This window comes from Mastomys coucha, unplaced genomic scaffold (genome assembly GCF_008632895.1).
Source record: "Mastomys coucha isolate ucsf_1 unplaced genomic scaffold, UCSF_Mcou_1 pScaffold6, whole genome shotgun sequence".
Taxonomy (NCBI): Eukaryota; Metazoa; Chordata; class Mammalia; order Rodentia; family Muridae; genus Mastomys; species Mastomys coucha.
The window spans coordinates 35053168-35058492 of record NW_022196912.1 but is presented as its reverse complement, the minus strand read 5'-3'; the positions used below and the strand labels follow the sequence as shown (position 1 = coordinate 35058492).

At 43.1% G+C, this 5325-nt stretch overlaps 1 long non-coding RNA gene across 1 annotated transcript; it reads left to right on the top strand.

Annotated features, from left to right (window-relative positions):
• The first annotated feature begins 309 nt into the window (after nt 1–309).
• Nucleotides 310–5114, top strand: LOC116080706. The gene is made up of 4 exons (XR_004114563.1): nt 310–523; nt 560–834; nt 4270–4453; nt 4831–5114. It is a non-coding gene; the product is annotated as an uncharacterized LOC116080706 (long non-coding RNA).
• Nucleotides 5115–5325: the final 211 nt, after the last annotated feature.

Genomic DNA, 5325 nt, shown 5'->3' with positions numbered 1-5325 from the left:
TTTTTCTATGAGCTTGAAACATCACGGTCACCTAGCCTGTTGGAAAGGTTGCATAAGCAAGGAAAAAGAACAGCTTTCAACCCCTGTGGTAACCCAGCCTCAGGAATGTGGCAGACTAAAGCAAGGATCCCTGACCAAAGAGCCACATCATTTTGGGATTCTGGTTGTGAATTTGGTCCTGTCAGAGGCTGGATATCCTAGATACACTGTGGAGAGCAGCTGGGAATCCCAGAGGCCTTGAGAATGGTAATGGGAATGCATACCTACTTTGTATGTCTGGTCTTCCTGCTAGGAACCAGGGGCTGTGCCTTATAAAGGCCTTTAAGTCCCATTTAAAGAAAAGGAGAATGTTTGGTACATTCATTTCCATCTGGGGAGGAGCTGATGGTAAGCAGCTGTCTTTTCCAAACTCAATGATGGGCTTTCTGCGCATAGATGCCTTGGGGTTGATGCTGCACTGAGACTCTGGGAAGTTCTGCTCTAGTGTTCAGTGGGATAGATAGGGCAATGAAGAAAGCTGCTAGTCTTTGGTTTTGACTTGTTTTACCATGACAGAAAGGCAGGTCATGTTTTAGGGGGTGATGGAGACACAGTAATGTGGTCTTGCTCTTGCTGGTTCCTCTCCTGCTCCTGGGGCAGGGCCATCCTAGTGCCTGGAAAACAAGGTGGAGCTGCTACTGGAGGAACTTAAGCAACAGACTTCTAAACAAAAGCCTGAAGCTGACTCATCTTCTCCTGGGGTTCTGTTGTCATCATCGGCCCTGTAGTGATTAGACCCAAGTTCTGTTGGGCCTCTGGAATCTCCAGTTCAACTGAAAAGTATCCAGTGCCTCTGTAAATGGCTTTCCCGGCTTACTAAAGTTCCCATCTTAGAGTTTCTATTGCTGTGATAACATACCATGACCATAAGCAACTGGGGAGGGAAGAAGGGTTTAGTCTATCATTCAGGGAAGTCACAGCAAGAACATGAAGGTAGGAGTTGATGTAGAAGAATGCTGGCTATTGGCTTGCTCCTCATAGCTTGCTCAACCTGCTTTCTTAAACACCCCAGGGAACACCTGCCTAGGAGTGACACCACTCAGTCCACAGTGAGGCAAACTCTCCCACATCAATTATTAATGATGACAATTCCCTACAGACATACCTATGGGCTACTCATATGAAGGCATTTTCGCAATTAAGATTCCTTCTTCCCAATATATCTAGGTTTGTATCAAGTGACAAAAGCCAACCAGTCCAGTCCCTCTCCAGTTGCAAGTCTTGGGAAGTTTTGGGTCCCTAACTTGTTCCTGGAGAGCCCAGACTCAGTAGGTCCCTGAAATCAGTCTGGTCATATCTATTTCCTGGAGATTTAGTTGCAGTCCCCCTCCTGGAGTTGGTAGCAGGCACAAGCTCCAGGCTCAGTCCCATTTGGGAGAGCATCCTCCAAGGGGAAGAAACAAACTGTAATGAAAACAAAACACTTCCAAAGGGGAATTTCCTGTCAGTTCTTCCTGGCAGTTCCCAAGACAGTGACCATGGAAACACCGGGTTGTGGAGGTCAAATGACAGTCATAGTCATCACGTCGTCTTTCTGGAGATGGATGACAACTGCTGTTATCAGGGAAGGTAACCTGAAATGGGCACATCAGCTCTGTTCCTAGTAACTGATGTTCCTGCCTCTCCTGCCAAGAGAAGGCACTAACTGCCTGCCAACTCATCTGGACCAAAGGCTGCATTTTTTGGATTTGGAGAAATGGTGGATTTGATATAATCTGTAAGCAGACTTCTGAGGTCATCTTATATGCTCCCTTCCTTGCCAAACACCATTGGGGACCAAGCCCTGTGATTCTACCTTCTTTACAATTCTCCATTAGGTCTTTCTGTCATTGATTCAGATCACAACCTGTCCATTACTGCCTTGGCATTCCCGACAAATCTTAATTAACTTTACTACCTTGCTTCTTTTTTCTGTGTCCTCCACACAGACATGTGTGGAGAATGTGGGAAATGTGACCATGCCTTGAAAGTGCCTGAGATCTTCCCATGAGTGCCCATCACCTTCTAGGTAAAGCAGGCCACTGCCTCTATATCTCAGATTCTCCTTCCCCATCATGCCTTGTGTCCCAAAATGGACAGCCCTCTTCATATAGTGTGTCCCAGAATAGGCTTTCTCTGTAACCACTTACTAGATTTTTTTACCAGCGGTACTTTATAAAGAACATAAACAAGACAGTGTAGTCAACAGAAAAATATTGACCCAGTGCCAAAGGATACAAGTCCAAGGTCAAGATGTGAGAAGGGACATGGCCTTCTTGAAGACTTTAGGGTCAAACTGTCCCAGGTTCCTATCTTAGTTTCTGGTGGTTGTTGGCAGATTTTGGTTCCTTGTCTATAGGAGAATGTCTGTGGACACTGTCTATATCTCCTCTTGTGTATGTGTATGTGTAAATGTATATATGCACATGTTCAAGCTTTGATAAAAACACCAGTTCTATTTGATTGGGACCCATTTTAATGATCTATTTTTATCTGGATTCTATCACCAAATTAGGTCATGTTCTGGTCTTGGAGGTGGGGAGAGGGGATATAATTAACACCCATAACACTTTCTATTAAATATTCCTCAGGACAGCTTGAAGGATAGTGGATAAAGACTCACATTGCCAAGCCTGATGACATGAATCTAATCTTCTAGTCTCACATGGAGGAAGGATAGAACTGACTCTGCAACTGTCTTCTGACTTCCACATGTGCACTGTGGCATGAATGTACCAATCTCACCCCTGAATAAAACAAATAAAAATGAGCTTTAAAATAAAGGAAAACCTAGTAAGCTTTTTTAACCTCTCTACTGTCCCCACCTCCCCCGATGTCCTGGGAAGACAAGACTACCTCCTCTTTTGCTCATTCTGGATCTGTATAAAAGACCACAGAGGACCTGATGCTGGGTTATCAGCTTATGCCATATTTGTTTTTCTTATTAGACTGTGAGTTCCTTTAGAACAGAAAAGACCATTTGTCTGCATCCCCAGATGCAGAACAATGTCAAATACACAGTAGGGACTTAGCATTTGTTGCTGGAGCTGTGAAGTGCCGAATGCATGGGGCTCTTAGTAACTAAGTGTGTTGACTAATGATTCTCTCACCTGATTCCCTCTAGGGTCCCAATTTGTTTCCATAGTGGTTGACTGTTCCTCTATCCCTCACCATTCCCAATTTGGGCTGAGCCATCTCTGTGAATACAAGACTCAGAGTGTTACTCCCCAGAGTAAATGGATATGCTTAGTGTTTGGCTTGCAGGATAAATGAATGACAATATAAACTTTTATACACATCCACAGGCATGCACACTCACAAAACTGGCTTCTACAATTGCAGAGACCCAGTTCTACTGCCTGCTGCCTTTCAACTGGAGAGGCAGGAAACCCAGTGGTTTGATCCAGTCTGAGTCTAAAAACCTGGGAACTGGTAGAAAGAGATATAGGGATACTGGTAGAAGACTTGGAGTCCAAAGACCTAGAGGATCCAACATCTGAAGGCAAGAGAAGATGGGTGTCTAACCTCAAAAATCTTTTTCCTGCCTTATTTGTCTACTCAGGTCCATATTTGAATTGAATGGTATCCACCCACATTAGTTGGGGCAAACCATCTTTATTCTATCTGACAGTATTTCTAGATGCAGATGTTTATCCAGTTATCAGCCTTTCTTAGCCCGGTTACATTGCCACATTAGGCGATATAATGCCATTGATAGATAAAATGTTTATAAACAGGGGTGTGGTGGTTTGAATAGGTACAGCCCCATAGATTTATGTGTTTGAATGCTTGGCCTTAGGGTGTGGCACTATTAGAGGTGTGGCCTTATTTGAGGAAGTGTGGCCTTGCTAGAGAAAGTGTCACTGTGGAGTCCAGGCTTTGAGGCCTTAAATGTTCAAGCTATGCTCAGTGTGAAACACATTCAGTCTCATCCTGGTTGCCTTCTCATCAAGATGTAGAACTCTCCACTCCTCCAGTACCATGTCTTCCTGCATGTTTCCCACCATGATGATAATAGGCTAAACCTCTGAAACTGTAAGGCAGCCCTAATTAAATGTTTTTCTTTATAAAAGTTGCCTTGATCATGATGTTTCCTCACAGCCATGGAAACCCTAACTAAAACAATGGGCTCTATTAAAAATCGTTAATAATTGACTAATCAGAGCTATCTAATCAAACAGAACATGCTAAAATAATTTCTAGCAATTGATGAGGAATGTGACAATGGCATTTTCTTCATTTTGATATTAGGATACAGAATTGAATATGGAGTGTGTCACACAGAACTTCAAAATGGCCTCCTCCTATGACCTTTAACCTGCTGTTATTCCTCTGGTTACAGCATTACAATATGTGCTGTGGTCTGAAAGTGAGCCGACCTCCACATGAGGTGGTGGTACACTTGGACCCCAGCTGGTGATAAAATTTGAGAAAGGTGAGTTATGTAGCCTTTAGGAAGTGGAGCTTGCCTAGAGGAAGTGAGTTACTGGGAAGGTGGGCTTCAAGGTTTGGTAGCCTGGCCCCACTTCCTGTCCATTCTGTTTCCTGACTCAGTATGACCAGCAACCTGAGGTTCCTGCTGCCTCACCTTCCCTGCCATAATACATTATATTTTGTCTTAAACTGTGAGTCAAAAACTAACTGCTTCCTTTCTCATGTTGTTTCTTGTCACGCATTTGGTCATAATGAGAAAAGTACCTAACACATAAGAGAGATTGTCCATGTCAGCCTAACTAATTAGTGTTTTCAAATTGATTTTTAATACCCACCATCCTTTGTATTTCTAATGTTACAGAATAATTTTCTTTCTAGCTGGTAATAGAGTCAAGGAGTTATGGAGCACAAGGAGAACTTGACTCAGCTGTGCAGGCTTGAAGGAGGATGAACTTTGAGGCTGAGAAACTTCTAGAAAATAAGAGACATTGTAAGGAAACAGAGACCCTGACTATACAGCTAAAAGGAAGAGAACAGCATTGAGACAATGGGCCAAGCTACCTGGAAGGACATTTCCCTGACCTCTAGAGAAGTCTAGCTGTCTGACATTCTGATTTTAGCCTGTAGAGTCTAGGCAGATAACGTAGGTGGGCCTTCCTGGACCGGGAACTGACAAAACTATGAGATAATAAACAGACATTGTTTTAAGTCACCTAATACTTGGGAAATTATTCTGCAACATTAGAAATGCAAAGGATGGTGGGTATTAAAAATTAATTCGAAAACAAAAAGAAAATGCCAACATGTTAATAGTGGCTGCCTTTGGTGATTCGTGTGTGTTCTCTACCCCTACAATGAGAAAAAAAAAAGTGT